General features: G+C 40.0%; 1 protein-coding gene across 2 annotated transcripts in view; it reads right to left on the bottom strand.

Moving 5' to 3' along the window:
- Positions 1-18,487, bottom strand: part of LOC127440726 (gastrula zinc finger protein XlCGF57.1-like) — a 109,736-nt gene that overhangs the window by 81,006 nt on the left and 10,243 nt on the right. The window lies entirely within an intron of this gene.

An 18,487-nucleotide genomic window follows, 5' to 3' on the forward strand; every position in this document is an offset into this window, starting at 1 on the left:
ATAGGGCAGCAGCATTCATTATTACATGATAAAGTTTATTATTCAACTTAATTACATTATACAGTAGCCTACAATAGCATGAGTGTAGTTCACAATAGTGTGGATCATTGCCTCTACGTCATTCTCCGGTGTTATGGTCTAACTGGGGCTGAGTTCTGAATAAACTTACTACATAATGTTGGCATCCTTGTACAGATGAAAATAAGTGGTATAATTAACTTGAACGGCAGAATGATGCAAAAACAAAAAACTTACTGAGGCAGGAGATTCGATCTGGTTCAAAAACAATATGAAGAAGACAAAGGCAGGACTAACACAGTCGTAAAACCTAACTCAGGCCCCTATATCAAGTCATAAATCTTACTGATAAAAACCACGCCAAAATCAAACAAAGGGAGTCCAAAACAGACTACAAATCCCATGAAGCCTTGCTCACTAAAGGATCGATCTCTCAACTCCTATTGGATGAGGCACACGACAGAACACACCTCAACCATGACATCATCAGGAGTAGAAATACCTCTGAAATGCTTCCAGGATTTGCTTCCAGCAACTTTGCTTGCCGTGCGTAGACGCAGCTCATCGCTGATCTCAGGTGCAGCCTTGTGGCACAAGGAAGTAACATCTGACTTGAAACTGTGGCCATACAATCTCCATCTCGCTGGATGAGTTGAGATTACTCTGTGTTCCACCGAACACTCTAACGGATCCGAAGGAGACCGCCAAGCAATCCGCATCTTCATCCATTTTGCCTGCAGAAGTAAAGAGATAAAAGATTTTTCTTCCATCTTCAATCAAGTTGACGTCGCTGATTTCTCCGCCAGCCCGCCGAGAATCAGCAGCCGTAACGCCCGCTGACAGAGCGAGGAAACGGCCTCCCGTCATCACCCGAGCCTCGAGGAACCGAACACACATTCTGTATCCTCATATGATTCAAGTAAGTGGTTTACATCTGGGCAGAGATAGAATATTATAGTGTGTTATTCTTGCGTATCAAGGTTATTGCTTGTACAGTTTACAGACCGCCATGTCCGCTCATTATTAATACTCAGGGTATTAATTATCACGAATTTGATTTGCTGTATTGTAGTCCAACCACATTGGACTGTTGTGCATTTCTGCCATCGTGGGTGAGACCGGCACACTGAGATTATCCATTAAAGAATCAAAGACCGTGGGGTGGTTTACGAGCTGTCCACCGTGTCTCTGAGTGATAAACTAACAGCTGCTTTCTCTCCCACGATCGCGAAATCGGCTTTGGGGCCGTCACTTTATTTTCTCTCTCTCTCGTACTAACACACACACATACACGCGACCCCTCACAAACATTCTCAGCTTTGTCCTTAAGCTACCATTGACTGGTTTCTCTCCGCCCACATTCGCGGCCATATTCTCTGGCCGGAAGTCTCGTGTGACATACTCTCCACGAGAGTCACGTCCACCATTTTGTGTGCGTCCCTCTGTACACGTACACACACACACACACACACACACACACACACACACTCTCACACACACACCCTCATGTGTTATAGGATTATTTTGATTTCCATATCTAATCATATCACTGTTTAGTTTGTAGCTGTAAGTCGGAAGTTTATTGACTGCATTGTATTAATTATTAATTGATATTACTGCATAAATAAACTTTGTTTATATTACAAAGAGAAGTGTTTTGGTTTGTTTTGCATACACCTGTGTCATGCTGACGGGATGTCAATGCTCGGATTCAAACCTTCATTCATTGTTTTTTTTTCCGAAAATCGATATTCTTCGGATGTCGATTTTCCTAAGAAGATAATCTAATAATGAGACTGTTATTCTATCTGGTTATTAGTCCCTGATTCCAGGGTGGTGCCCCGTCAATGTTAATCCTTATTAATATTCTATTGATTTTTGATAATTGATAATTATCTTTGATGATTGTTGAATTTGAATGATCAATAAGCTAGTGTTAATTTTAATGAATGTTTCATCTAAGTTAACAATTATCTTTGATATTTGTTGATTTAAAGGATTAGAAAAAACTAACATTGATTCTCATCAATGTTCTATTGATTTTAATAATTAATAATTATCTTTGATAATTATTAAGTATTGCTAATAAACAAACCCGCTCCTAAATGTAGCGCACTACATTTACTGGAGCCCCATATGAGGTTTTAATGAGTTAGATTCAATTAATTAATTTAAATATTAATTAATAACTAAAGAAATAATTACCAATTATTTCTGATAGTAACACTGATCTAAACAACCAGTAAAGCCCTACATTTTTATTGCCAGGAGAATATAACATAATATGACAAATGGTATACATATAAATGAATTCATTCACTTTTGATAATCATTGTTAAAAATAGAAAATATGGGCTAAACTATCAGCACATTAAAAGAAAGCACAGGTTTAGAGCCTTAACAGTTTTTTGAAGTCACAATTGTTTGAATATGCGGTCTAATGATGCTCGCTCATAAAGTCTGTGCATACGTATGTATAAAAATACTCACAAATGATAATTATCTCTAATGAAATGTGAATTAATAAATGCAAACAAATAACTCTCCAATGCTTTGATGTCCTTGTGAATGCTGAATGCTGCAGTAAAGTCTTTATCATGCGCCTCCATTGCAACATTTAGCCAGAAAATAAACGTTGTGGTGTTTTTAAGTTTGATCTTATCTTTTAATAGTCATATCCAAGTGCCCTCGATAGATGAAGTCTTGATGAAATAATTTAATCTTTTGATAGAAAATATCTCTCAGACCCCACTACTTTAGCTGTCTCTGGGCCCCCAATGTCCTCATTCCTATCCAGTTTTGAAGAGACTATTTTGACTGTTTCTCTTTTTTTTCTCCTTTTTTTTCTTCTTTACAAAGTTCTATTACTGCCACCATGGCAAGTTATAAAAAACTATTCAAGAAAAGATACATAATTTCTTAGCCATATACAGTAACTACTGACACCACGTAAGCTACTGTACATATTATTATCCAGTCCTTTGCTGGGAAGGAAATGTAGAGACCAGACCTCTTGGAACTTTGAGTACCCCTGCCCTATGCCATCATAATTACAAAATGCACAAGGAGTCAAATCATAATACATTAACAGCTGGGAGTGCTAGTACTCAGTCATAGGGTACTTTTCCAATACCTTTTTCCAAACAGTTTTGCAAGCTATGAAAGGTCAAATGGTTCACTTCAGAATACTTAAAAAGAGCATGAACATTTGATTAAAGAAAATCTTTTAAAAACTGATTAAAGCTAATCAGTGTGCACTTCTATCAAAGAGTGCATTTACAAGCACATTCTTACACTGATTATGCTCAATAAGCCAACAACGAGTGTGGTCATGTAAACGCAATAAAAAATCGTGGGTGCGATTGCAAAGCTTGAAGTCACTGACACTGTTTTGATTTCCTTTCTCCTGAATTTGTCGTACACCCTACTCCTGATGAACAAGGTTTGAAATGCCCGCCAAATGTAGATTTTTCATGCGGTGTATTTTGCTGATGTACCGGCCACTGTGGAAGGTGGCCTGTAAGACTTCTCAGAGTGATATATGACAAGAAATTAGACACAAAGACGCGCATTTGACGAAATTTGATTATATTTTGAAGAACAGACAAAAGAAAAGCCCCCGATGCGCATCTGATTTGATATGTGTGTGCAGTGAGCTCTGCTATTCACGAGTGCAATGAAAGCGCTTCTCCAAGACACACACATTCATAGATCTCTGGGCCTCGTTTCCCAATAACTATTGATCTTAGCTGTTAAGAGCATTTTCTACGAGCGATTTTATGAACGTTCGTTATTTTTTATGTGCACTCAGGGTGTGAAACAGCACCACCCTCCAAATGCTCCTTGTTCAAATGCAGGTATTCCATGCATGGGTGATTTTGCTCATCTACCCGCAACAGGTAGGTGACCTGTAAGATGTCTCGGAGTTACACATGACAAGAAATGCTGTTAGTCAAAAAGACATGCACTTGAAGAAACACACTTTATTATATTTTAAAGAACAGACAAGAAAAGCTGTCAATGCACGTGTCTGATTCGCTGTTTGTTCAGAGGCGTGCAACGGGACCCTGACTCGTGGAACAAGCGCATGTTAAGAGTTATCACTCCTTTTTCTCTGTTTCAAAACTGTTTGCAAGAATAATGTCATCAAAGAGAATGCTGCAAATGATCTCCGATCATCTCATGAGGTGCTGTGAGTTTAGTTTGCTTTATTTCCACAGAGCAGTTCGTTGTTACACATTGTGAATGTAACTCTACAGGTTCAGTAATATATAAAGGTATCTTTGTATTAAAGAAAGAAAGATGAAAGTGATTAAATCATAAAGTAATACAAAACACATTCACCTTAAACCTAAATTTGAGTTCTTTTTTATTTTCTTTAGGCAGCATTAACTGTATTACCAAACGCAATACAAACACATTCGATAAGAACACACATTTGGCAGCATTTTTTGGGAACACAAGGGAATTTATTAGTATCATTTATTATGATGATTATTATAATTATCTTTACATTTATAATTTACATTTATAATTGTCTTTAGTTAGTAATTTTTCACCTGGTGTCCTTGACGGATACTTGCGTGATAGCAAATGGGGCCGCTGGAGATGGTAAATGTTTGGATTTGGGGAGGTGGTTATATATAAAATATTTTAATCACTTTGTTATTTTAATTGCTTTTTACTTTTTGTTGAAAGTGCCATTTGAATTTAGAAATGTCATTTGTTTAAGTTTTTTGTTCCGGAGCATACTGCTTTGTACTTAAATGAACAAAAGGTTAGTACTGTGCAACAAGCAGCCGTCTTGGCAGACGAGTATGGATTAATGCACAAACCTGTGTTTTTCAAGCGTTCGTGTGATTCTGGATACACTTCACAAAAGGAAAATTAAGTTAGTTCTTTTGATCCTAAAATAAGCCCGAAAATTCGTAAAGAGTGTGGCTATTGTCATAAAGTGGGACATATGATTTCTGAGTGTCGAATTTTAAAACGAAAACAAGAGCGACAAGATTTTCCGCTGACTCAACCTCGCGGTTCAGTTTTAGTGAAAACGGTCTCTCAACAGCCCGCGATTTCTGTGGTTGTTTTCAACCTTTCATGTTTGACGGTTTTGTATCATTGACTGGTCGTGTTGAGGATCAGAAGGCTGTGAAGATCTTGCGTGATACGGGGGTATCTCAGTCTTTTATATTGTCCGATACTCTGCCTTTTTACAGGTAGTCCGTGTGTGATACCAGCACTATCGTGCAGGGTATCGAGATGGGTTTTATACCTGTCCCTCTCTGTCACGTCTGGGTGGCGTCTGATTTAGTCTCTGGATGTTTTAATGTAGCGGTCTGTTCTTCCTTTCCTGTGCAAGGTATTGACTTTATCATGGGAAATGATATCGCTGGAAGCAAAGTAATGTCATTTGTGCATGTTACTAATACTCCATTTATTATGCCCTCGCACAAAACTTTCAAAATATGTTTGCTGTCAGTGCAGTTACGATGCGCGCTCAGGCGAAAAACCTTGTTAAGGAGAATTAAATGAATTTAGGCAAGTCTGTTTTCGCAGATATTTTTAAGAAAGATGCATTTTCTGAGTCTTTGGATGCTCCTAAGCCAATCACAAAGTCTGTTGTTTGTCCCGATCCTGAGGTATTTTTACCTATTTCGTGTGAAGTTCTTACTGATGCTCAGAAGAGTGATCCTACACCAGAGAAATGACATTTAAGTGCTGACATTAAAATGTCACCGCCATGTAATCATCAGTTTTATTGGAACAACACTGTGTTAATGCGTAGCTGCAATGCTTGATTATCGAGTGATGAGAATTTGGATGATTTGAATGTGGTCCATCAGATTGTGGTACCTCTGAAATTTCAACAGCATATTTTGAGTTTGGCACATGATCATCCTTTGTCTGGACACCTTGGTGTAAATAAAACCTACAATCGGGTGCGCCAACACTTCTTTTGGCCTGGGTTGAAAGCAGATGTGTCTCGATACTGCAAAACTTGCCATACATGTCAAGTAGTAGGAAAGCCCAATCAGATTGTGCCACCTGCTCCACTTCGTCCTATTCCGGCTCTAGGCGAACCATTTCTTGTGGATTGCGTTAGTCCACTCCCACAAACTAAATCTGGTTCCCAGTATATTTTAACAATTATGTGTGCTGCCACACGATTTCCAGAAGCAATACCGTTACGGAAAATAACTGCCAAATCCGTCACTAAAGCTCTGACAAAGTTTTTTACTATGTTCAGATTGCCGAAAACTGTTCAAACTGATCAAGGTTCGAATTTCCTGTCTAAAGTATTCCGAAATGCATTGAAAGCTCTGAAAGTGTCACATGTCGTATCCAGTGCTTATCATCCAGAATCGCAGGGTGCTTTGGAGCGATGGCATCAGACATTGAAATCTACCCTGCGAAAATATTGCCTGGAGATGGGGAATGAGTGGGATGAGGGAGTCCCTTTGGTTTTATTTGCTGTTCGTGAAGTGTGGCAAGAGTCACTCGGTTTCAGTCGAGTAATCCATACCCCGGAACGACGACGGAAGATACGTTTGTGTCATGTAAATATGCTGAAACCATATCTATGCCGTACAGAGAAAACTGACGAGTTAAATAACCCTTCCGAGCGTAAACCACAGAATGTGCCAAGGGTAGAGCGAGTGTCTTTGTTGTCTCATACCCTGGATGCTGAAGATGGAGATGATGAATTGGAAATGTCCATGGTCAACAGTGGTCATTTAAAGAATTCAGAGGTGTTAAGAGTTTTACCATCTCTATGATCTTATTTGTCTAGTGACCAGCGACAAGATGTGATTGATTTGGTGGAAAGCTATCCTAACTTGTTTAATGATATTCCGTCTGGTACCTCTGTCATCCAGCATGACATTGAGGTGGGTAACGCAGTTCCAAGAAAACAGCATGCGTATCGCTGTCCAGTAGGTAAGAGGGAGATCATGAAGCATGAAGTGGAATATCTAGTTCAGAATGGCTTCGCTAAAAAGAGTAATAGCCCTTGGAGTTCACCATGCATTTTAGTGCCTAAAGTTGACGGGTCACTCCGTTTCTGCACTGATTTTCGCAAAGTGAATTCTGTTACTGTACCGGATGCATTTCCATTGCCTCGTATAGAGGATTGTATTGATAATCTTGGCACTGCTTGGTACATTACTAAACTAGATCTTTTAAAAGGCTATTGGCAGGTGCCATTGACTGAACGCGCTTCTGAGATTTCCGCATTCGTGACTCCTGATTCCTTCCTTCAGTATATGCGGATGGCGTTCGGATTACGAAACACCCGCTATGTTTCAAAGGTTAATGTCCATGGTTTTGGGTGACGTTCTGAACTGTAACATCTACTTAGATGACGTAGTCATTTATTCTTCTATGTGGGCTGATCACATTTCCACATTGCACAATGTTTTTAGTCAATTAGCAGTCGCATCCTTAACGTTAAACTTGAAGAAATGCGACTTTGAAAAAGCTTCCATCACGTATTTAGGGAAACAAGTTGGGAACGGTCAGGTATGTCCTGTGGACGCAAAAGTAACTGCTATCCTTGCGTACCCTGTACCCACTACAAGGCGATAGTTGCAACGATTTCTAGGGATGGCTGGCTATTACAGATGTTTCTGTAAAAATGTCGACTGTGGTTGCTCCCTTAACAAAAATGTGCAGTCCTAAAGTTGTTTTTAATTGGACTGATGAATGTCAAAATGTCATCTCCTTTGCAGTGCTCCGGTGTTGTCTGCTCCTGACCTGGGGTGTCCGTTTATGCTTGAGGTGGACACCAGCGCGATTGGAGTTGGAGCTGTCCTACTGCAGGATGGTGCTGATGGCATATCCCATCCAGTGTCTTATTTTTCTGCTAAGTTTAATCGTTACCAACTGAACTATTCTACATTTGAAAAAGAGACTCTGGCTATGTTGCTTGCTTTGCAGCACTTTGATGTGTATGTCGGATACAGCTCTACCCCCATCATCGTCTACACGATGAGAGATTGAGAGAGGAGATTCACCAGCAACCAAGCTTTGTTTTGTTTTCCTTCTTTTTCTTTCTTTGTGTTCTTTCTTAATGGTGGTTTTGTTAATTATTCTAGAAATATCTTTGTTTCCTTAGTGTTATGGACAGTTTTGTTTATTTAATAAATGTTTATGCACCGTATTTTGGTTTCATATGTCCTTCTTTGTGTTACGTTCCCATTCCTGGCTAATTTAAATAGGGGTTCGTAACATAAAATGGGGGCTCGTCCGGGATGGCTTCGCTAAAAAGAGTAATAGCCCTTGGAGTTCACCATGCGTTTTAGTGCCTAAAGCTGATGGGTCACTCCGTTTCTGCACTGATTTTCCAAAGTGAATTCTGTTACTGTACCGGATGCATTTCCATTGCCTCGTATAGAGGATTGTATTGATAATCTTGGCACTACTCAGTAAATTACTAAACTAGTAATTACTATTACTAAAATGCATCAACCAAGCAGCAGATCTTTTAAGTCCTGTAAGTTGTGAGGTGGAGCTGCCATGCATTGGGCTCATTGGTCCAGCACATCCCATATTGGAGTTTGGAGGCCAAGGCAACACCTTGAACTCTTCATCATGTTCCTCAAACCATTACCGAACAATGTGTGCAGTGTGGTAGGGCGCATAACATTATCCTGCTGAAAGAGGCCACTGCCATCAGGGAACACCATTGCCATTAAGGGGTGGTCTGCAACCACCTGATCTGCAATGACGTTTAGGTACAACCCCAAATGAAAGAAATTTGGTACAGTATGAAAAATGCTAATAAAACCAAAAAGTGATCTGTAAATTATATTCAGCCTTTGCTATATTGAAAGTACTACAACTACACATATGATATTTTACCTTGTGAATTTCATTGTTTTTTGAACATGTACAGTAATTTCAAATCAGATGATTGCAACACACTCCAAAAAAAGTTGAGACAGGAGCAATTTAAGTCGAATAACAATTTGACGAGTTGAAATAAGGCGATGTGAAACAGGAGATGTTAAACAGGTGAGGCAATTGTGTCAGTAGAGCCTCCAAAAACAGCCTAGTCCTTCAAGAGCAAAGATCATTCGAGACTTGTCAATTTGCCAACAGAGGATTCAGCAAATAATCCAGCACTTTGAGACCATTGTTCCCCAAAGACAAATTGGAAGGATTTTGGGCATTTCACCCTCTACAATACACAACATACTTAAAAGATTCAAGAAATCTAGTCAAATCTCAGTACGTAAAGCGCAAGACGAAAACCACTTCTGAATGCGCGTGATCTCCTATCCCTCAGATGTCACCGTCTTAAAAATCGTTATGCGTCTTTAATGAAAATCATGAACATGGGCTTGGGATTACTTTAATAAACCTATGTTAGTCAACACAATTCACCACCGCATCCACAAATGCAAGTTAAGACTTTACTATGCAAAGCAGAAGCCAAACATCAACACTATCCAGAAGCGCTGTCGACTTCTCTGGGCTCAGTCTCATCTGAGATGGAAAAAAGAACAGTGAAATCGTTTTTGTGGTCTGACAAATCCATATTTAAAATAGTTTTTGGAAAAAACAGCCATCGTGTTCTCTGGACCAAAGTGGAAAAGGTCCATCCAAGCTGTTTTCAGCATCAGGTCCAAAAGCCAGTGTCTGAATGGGCCAGGAGTGTGTCAGTGCCCATAGCATGGGTAACTCACAAATCTGTGAGGGCACCATTAATGCAGAAAGATATGTACAAATTTTGGAGCAGCATATGCTGCCATCCAGCACCATCTTTTCCAGGGAAGTTCCTACATTTTCCAGCAGGACAACACTAAACCACATACTGGCTGGATTACAAGTGCGTGGCTGTGTAAGCAGAGAGAGTGGGTGATGATTGGCCTGTTTGCAGTCCTGATCTGTTTCCAACTAAGAATGTGTGGTGCATTATGAAGCACACTATATGGCAACGAAGACCCCATATAATTGTGCAGCTGAAGACCTGCATAATGGATGAGTGGGGGAAAATTCCACTTTCTAAACTTAAACTTGTGTCTTCAGTGTCCAAATGCTTAATAAGTGTTATTAGAAGAAATAGTGATGTTTCACAGTGGTAAACACTTGACTATCCCAAATTTTTTAGAGCGTGTTGCAATCATCTGATTTGAAATTCCTGTACATTTAAAAAATAATATCAATAATAAAATACACAAGGTAAAACATCATATAATGTGTAGTTGTAGTATTTTCAATATAGCAAAGGGTAAATATAATTTACAAAAAACTCCAGGCGACCTTCTTCCACTACTCCAAGGTCCACTTCCGATGCTCGCGTGCCCATTGTAGGCACTTTCAATGGTGGACACGGGTCATCATGGACACTCTGACCCGTCTGTGGCTATGCAGCCCCATACGCAGCAGGGTGTGATGCACTGTGTGTTGTGACACATTTTTCCTGTAACCATGTTTTTTTGTGACTTTGTGCCTCAGTAGACCTTCTGTTGTTTCAGACCAGACGGGATAGCCTTTGTTGCCCTTGCGCATCAAACGAGACTTGGGCACCCAAAACCCCGTCACCAGTTTGGGGTTTGTCCATCCTCGGACCACTGTCAGTAGGTACTCACCACTGCTGACCGGGAGAACCCTAAAAGCCTTGCAGTTTCAGAGATGCTCTGACCCAGTCTTCTGGCCATAACAATATGGCCCTTGTCAAAGTCGCTCAAGTCTGTACTCTTGCCCATTTCTCCTGCAACCAAAACGTTGACTAAAAGAACTGATTGTTCTCTAACCATCTAATCTACCCAGACCTTGATATGTGCCCTTGTTAGGGGATGAATAATGTTATTCACTTAACCTGTGAGTGGTCATAATGTTTTGGCTCATCAGTGTATTGCATCCATATTTTTATTTCCTGCAAACACTCAGTAAGAACTGTTGAGGTGGATGTACTGTCAGAGTTTGTGCTGATATCAATTTGGGTATTATCAGCATATCAATGATACCCCAAACCATATTTCTCCCTTAATAATCTACCCAAGAGACAGCATGTAAATACTGAAAAGTATAGGACCTAGGACTGACCCGTGGGAAACCCTGACAAGCCTGTGCAGTTTCATATTTGTTGTTTCTCAGGTCAACAAACTGGGAGAGATCCGTAAGGTCAGATCTGAACCATTTGAGCACAGTATCAGAAAGTTCAAGACAGTTCTCCAGTCTACCAAGAAGAATATTATGACACGCCGTATCAGATGCAGCACTCAGCTCTAACAAAACCAGAATATAACAGGCTCCCGAATCAGCTGAGATGAAGTCATTCATAACTCAAACCACGGCAGCCTCGGTACTGTGCTCCAATCTGAACCCAGATTGAAAAGGTTCAATTAGCTTGTTAAGGGACAGATGTCTGTGCAGTTGTGCCACAATGACAAGTTTAAGGACCTTAGACAAAAAGGGGAGACTTGAGATAGACCTGTAATTTGATAGGTCAGACATATCACACCCAGGCTTTTTAAGGGCTACAATCTTAAAGAGCGAGTGGGACAATCCCAGTAATAAGTGAAGTGTTCACAATTGTCATGATGAGTGGACTGATCGATAGCGGACACCCCTTAAGAACAGATGTAGGAAGAGGGTTAAGAATAAATGTAGTTCAATTCATGATCATCACTAGTTTTATCACTAAATTATAGATTATCACTAAACTGGCAAACTCAGTTGCAGTGAAATTGAAAGGGTGAATCTCAACAGGATTAGATGAGGGAACAGGAGCAATGGATTTATAAATATTCTCAATTTTTTCAACAAAATAAGAAACTTGTTAGACTGCTGAACAGAAGAACAGGTTGGCTTAAGAAGTTTGTTGATTGACTTAAACATTATGTTGGGATTTGCAGCAGCATCACTACTAATTTTTGTGTAATGTGCTTTTCTTGCAGTTTTAAGGGCATCACTGTATTCTGACGGGTGTTCTTCATACATGAGCATATGGACAGTTAGGCCAGATTTTTTTTTTTATACAGAACTAGTCCCCATAGGTTGCCATTGAAATGCGCATTAAATCTCTAATACCCTCATCCTCAACAATATTAATCAGCAAATGATTTGGATATGAAATGCAAATGATTTGTCAGGGTGTCAAGTGCCACTTCGAACACCACATGAAAAGCGCTGCAGATAGTAGTATAGTAGTAAGATATTACGAACAAGGCCATTGTCTTGTTCTGTTTTTAGCGCTCGCACTGCCCACATAAGGATAATTCATTTTAATTGTCCGGTAATCACTGACTCGGTGTTTCCCAACCCTTTCCTTAAGGCACACCAACAGTACATGTTTTCGATGTCTAAATTTTTTTTTTTCTGATCAACAGTTTTTATTGATTCATACAATTGACAAAGAAAAGCAAAACATATATTCACAGCATCAACATTTAACCCCCACTATTATCCCTCCCAATCCCCAACCTGACCCTCAACAAACATCCATGTTCCCACATGAGTATACACACAGGAAAAGAAAAAAGAAAAAGAAAAAAAAATTATTACATATATATATATATATATATATATATATATATATATATATATATACATACACACACACACACACACACACACACACACACACACACACACACACACACTACCGGTCAAAAGTTTTGAAACACTTACTCATTCTATATTATAAATTTTTTTTTCTCTCCCACATTTAGAATAATAGTAAAGTCATCAAAACTATGGAATAACATAAATGGAACTATGGGAATTATGTTGTGTCTAAACAAAATCCAAAATAAATCAAAACTGTGTTATATTTTAGCATCTTCAAAGTAGTCACCCTTTGCCTAGAATTTGCAGACATGTACTCTTGACATTTTCTCAACCAACTTCTTGAGGTATCACCCTGGGATGCTTTTTAAACAGTATTGAAGGAGTTCCCATCTATGTTGGGCACTTATTGGCTGCTTTTCTTTATTATTTGGTCCAAGTCATCAATTTAAAAAAAAAATTATTATTAAATTTTAGTTTTATAATGAAATAAATTAATATGGTGGCACAATTATATTTTTGTCTACAAAACTAATAACTAAAACAACACACACATATTTAAAACTATACTTCTCTCTCCACTGCCCCTCCCCAAGAGCCCTCCAAGAATGCCAAATGGCTGGCCCATTTCCTATCAAATTAATCTAAGTTCCCCAGCCTTCTACATGACATTTCCTCGAATGTCGCCACCCTCCCCATCTCTGTGCACCACTCTTGAAATGAGGGCACTCCAGCCGACTTCCATCCCCTTAGAACAATCTGTCTGCCGATCACAACACTGGCTAGGATCCAACTTTTTGTGTGTTTATCCCCTATATTAATGACCACCCCATCGCCTAAAATACAGAGTCTGGGGCAAAATGTATTTTGAGTGCCCAATACGTCACACATAAAACTCTGAACCATCAACCAAAATTCTTGGATCTTAACACACCACCAAAAAACATGGGTTGTGTTTCCATCTTCCGATTGGCATCGCCAGCTGGTGGGTGTGTCTTTCAGACCAAGCCTATACAATCTAGAGGGGGTCAAACAGAATCGATGTAAAATCTTAAATTGCATAAGACGCACCCTTGCATCTCTAGATGTAGACTTGACGTTTTTTAGAATCCTATCCCACACTCCCTCCTCCATTACCAAGTTTAAATCTTTCTTCAATAATCTCTTGATAGAAGTTAAAGCTCCATCCCCCAGACTCTGAATTAGCAGGGAGTAATGCACTGATGCCTCATGACCTTTTTCAAAAGCAGTAATCACCACTCCCAGAGTATCTGCAGCTTTAGGGGAGTGTATGCTTCTCCCAAAAATAGGACAGAGCAGGTGGCACAGCAGTAAATACCTAAAGAACTGAGATCTGGGAAACCCAAAATGTTGAACCATATTTTCCAAAGGATCTCAACACTCCACTCTCATATAGGTCACTGAGCATATTAACCTCCCTCACAATCCACTCTGACCAGCAGAAAGGGGACTTATTAGTACAACATTTTGGGTTCAGTCATATGCTCGAGGCAATATTTATATAAATGTCAGAATTAAACACTCTAGACACTTTTGACCATACAGAGTGCAAATGCGAGATAACGGGGTGTAACTTAACTTCTCTGATTAGTTTGATAGAAAGGCTTTGCAATGGCGAAATAGGGGCAAGAACTTCTTGTTCAATACAAAACCAGGGAGGGGTTCTCTCAGGTGGAAGCGACCAATGAGCCAAATGTCTTAAACAGAATGCATAATAATAACACAAAATCTTGGGTAGGCTTAGCACACATTTGTCAATCAGCCTATGCAACTTACTGAAATGTAATCTGGGATGTTTACCATTCCAAATGAAGGACTTCGCTATGCTATCAAATTGCTTGAAATAAGAGAGGGGGACATCCATTGGGAGAGTTTATAGCAGGTATTTGAATTTTGGAATACAATTCATTTTAATAACATTAACCTTCCCAATCATAGATAAATGTGATGAAGCCCACCTGCCCACATCGCTTGAAAAACCTTTTATTAAAGGGTCAAAATTAACTAACTAAATCACACAAATTTGCTGGGAATAAAATGCCCAAATACTTAATGCCTTGTTTGGGCCACTGGAAGGCGCCCGGCTGAAAATCCATTACTAAGCAGTACGGTGTCAGAGCCAAAGCTTCGGATTTAGACCCATTGATTCTGTATCCTGAGAACTTAGAAAAGGAATTAATAATTCTATGGAGACAAGGCGTAGATCTAGTAGGGTCGAAGACGAATAATAAAATATCATCTGCGTAAAGCAAAAGCTTATGTGCCACACCTCCTGCCATCACCCCTGGAAAATCCTCCTCCTTTCTTACCGCAGCTGGTAATGGTTCCAGGGCAAGACAGAACAATAATGGGGAAAGAAGGCAACCCTGCCGGGTGCCCCTATCCAGAGTAAAATAATCTGAAATTAATCAGTTTGTTTGTACTGCTGCTACCGGGTGTAATCCATCCAATAAAAGTATTCCCGAACCCATACATTTCCAAAATCTTAAAAATATAATCCCATTCTACCATATCAAACGTCTTTTCGGCATCAAATGAGATGGCAGCGACTGGCGTCTGATCATTCGCCACTGACCACATGATATTGATGAAACGCCTAATGTTATCAGAAGAGCTACAGCCCCGAATAAACCACACCTGATCTATAAGTATATGTCATAACTTTACTTAATTGGTTAGCCAACATTTTTGACAATATTTTAACATCTAGCTGGATCAGGGATATTGGATGGTAACTCTTACTCCCTTGGATCCTTGTCCTTTTTAAGAATCATGCTGATCAGGGCTTGTGTCATGGTTGGCAGAAGCTTTCCATTCTTTAATGTTTCCATATAAACGTCTAGCAAAAGTGGAGCCAGATCTGTAGCATATGATCTAAAACATTTAGCGGCAAAGCCGTCTGACCCAAGATCCTTGTCTATTGGCAAGGCCTTAATTACCTTGCCAAGCTCCTCCAAGGTTATCTCAGAATCAAGAGAATTTTTTTGCTCAGTCATCAGTTTAGGGAGTTCTAATGGTTCCACAAAGTTTCTAATATCATCAGTAGACAAAGACGTAGAACTATAGAGATCAAGATAGAATTCTTTAAAAGAATTATTAATATCAATGGCCGAGGTAAATCTTTCACCACCAGCAGATTTCACTGAGGGACTGGTAGAAAAAAAACACTCTATGTTTTATATATCTAGCCAGAAACTTCTCTGCTTTGTCCCCTGACTCAAAATATGACTGTCTTGCCCTGAATAGCCAAAACTCCACCTCCAGCGACAAAATAGTATAATATATGTACTTCAAGCGGGTCAATTCTCTGAGACCATTACACAACATTCAACGCTTCAGCTCTGCCTCAGCACCTTTTTCTCCCCCTTTTCTCCCAATTTGGAATGCCCAATTCCCAATGCACTCTAAGTCCTCGTGGTGGCGTAATGACTCGCCTCAATCCGGGTGGCGGAGGATGAATCTCAGTTGCATCCGTGTCTGAGACAGTCAATCCTTCACGCTATTCTCCACGGCATCCATGCACAACTCACCACGCGCCCCACTGAGAGTGAGAACCATATAATAGCGACCACGAGGAGGTTACCCCATGACTCTAACCTCCCTAGCAACTGGGCCAATTTGGTTGCTTAGGACACCTGGCTGGAGTCACTCAGCACGCCCTGGATTCGAACTTGCGACTCCAGGGGTGGTAGTCAGCATCTTTACTCGCTGTGCTACCCAGGCCCCTGCCTCAGATCTTTTAATATTCCCTTCCAATTCCATGAGTTCTCGTGCTTTGGATTATTTGGTGAATGAGGCATACTGTATGATCCGGCCCCTAAGAACCGCCTTTTGTGCCGCCCAAGTCATGCCCACAAAGGATACTGAGGACCAGCTGGCCTTTAACATTTGTTGGAATTCAGAATTTTTCAAAAGGGATACATTAAAGCGCCAACTATATGATTTATTTTTTTCCGTATGTGGCAACACCTCTAAACACACCAGGGTGTGATCTGAGACTAAAATGTTTCTAATTGAGCAATCAACAACAGATGAAATGAGGGACTTAGATATATATATAAAAAAAATCTAGAGTAAATCTCATGGACTAAAGAAAAATATGTATAGTCCCTACCAGATGGGTTCAAATGTCTCCAAATATCTATAAGACCAAGATTTTTACACATCCTGTGAAGTGCCACTGTTGCTCTTGGGGGCTTGCACACTTTTGCTTCACTATGATCAAGGACTGAGTCCATCAAAAGATTAATGTCTCCTCCCAATATTATATCATGAGGGGTGCCAGTGGCTTGCAACATCCCTTCAAGATCTATAAAAAAGCCCTAATCATCAAAATTAGGTGCATAAATATTCGCCAAGATAAAACTTTGTCCCTGAATTTCAGCTAAAACAATAATGACTCTTCCTAATTTATCTTTACACTGTTTGAGATATTTGAATTGTAGATGTTTACTTAGTGTAATGACTCCCCTGCTCTTACTTGAGCCAGCACTATAAAAATTAATGCCCACCCCATATCTTCCCAAATTTTTCAGCTTCCTGCGGGGAAAGGTGTGTTTCTTGAAGAAACACTATATCGTATTTCTTACACTTAAGAAGAGAAATAACCTTCCTTCTTTTTATGGGGTGCCCCAACCCATTCACATTCCACGTGGAGAGAGACAATCCACTCATATTAACATTTGACATTTTGACATGTAAGAAAACATTAATTGTGTGTCTAAAACAGGACTATAAAGACCACATTCCAACATTAGTGCAACAGTCAAACCCCGAACATTCCCCAGAACCAAACAAACAGAAAAAAGAAAAATCGGATTGCTCAAGTCCAGTGTTGCTATACAAATTTTGCGAGACAGAATTACACAGCAAAAGATAATCTATAAAACAAACTCCAGCCAATAGGCAGAATAAATACAAAGAGCGTGTAGCTTCATCCATAAAATTGTCCTAAAGGTGTATTATTCTACAAAATAAACTCCAGCCACCAGGCGGAACCAGCACAAAAAGAGCGCACAGATTCTTCAAACAGTCAAATGAACGTTCAGTGAGCCGGTCCATTCGGCTGCAACATGAGTGCAAGCAAATGACTTACTCCAATGACTTAGCCAGAAATACTCCACAAAATAAACTCCAGCCAATAGGCTGACTAAGCACAAAGAGCGTGTAGATTCATCCACAAAACCGTCCCGAAGGTGTGTTGCTCTACAAAATAAACTCCAGCCGCTAGGCAGAACCAGCACAAAAAGAGCGCTCAGATTCTTCAGAGAGTCAAACGAATGTTCAGTGAGCTGGTCCATTCGGCTGCAACGTGAGTACCACGAGGTGACTTACTACATTGCCTTTATGAAGGACATTGCTTGATGTGGGCATGTGAATGTTTTACAGCCATCCTTAGCATCTATTCACAATTTGGCCGGGAATATCAGGGCAAAAGTGACCTTCCGTTGATGTAAAAGTTTCTTGCATTCCTTGAATCGATCACATTTCTCTCGTCAAGTTCGCAAAGTCCGGGAACAAGAAAATGCTGTGGTTCTTCCAAGCAAGCCTTCCTTTATACATCGCCTCATATAACACAAAATCTCTATCAGATGGTCTCCGAATTTTGGCCAGAATTGCTGTCTCCTTCAGCAGATCGCCAAGCCGGAAACCTGTGAGCTCGCTGGATTTCCAGCTTATGGCCTGCTATGTCGAGCAGAATTGGAATGAGCCCATCCAGGAATTCCACCATATCCCGTCCACCCACTTCCTCTGGGACTCCCACGATATGGACGTTATTCTGCCGGCTACGGTTTTACATGTCCTCCAACTTCTCCCAGACACACTCCAAATCCACGTTGGTTGCTAGCAGATTAGCAGATAATTCCCTCTCCGATGACTCCAGATATTCGATCCGTTTCTCGACATCCCCCACAGTAAATTTTGCCTCCATGGC

The sequence above is a fragment of the Myxocyprinus asiaticus genome, chromosome 5, assembly GCF_019703515.2.
Source record: "Myxocyprinus asiaticus isolate MX2 ecotype Aquarium Trade chromosome 5, UBuf_Myxa_2, whole genome shotgun sequence".
NCBI classification, from domain to species: domain Eukaryota; kingdom Metazoa; phylum Chordata; class Actinopteri; order Cypriniformes; family Catostomidae; genus Myxocyprinus; species Myxocyprinus asiaticus.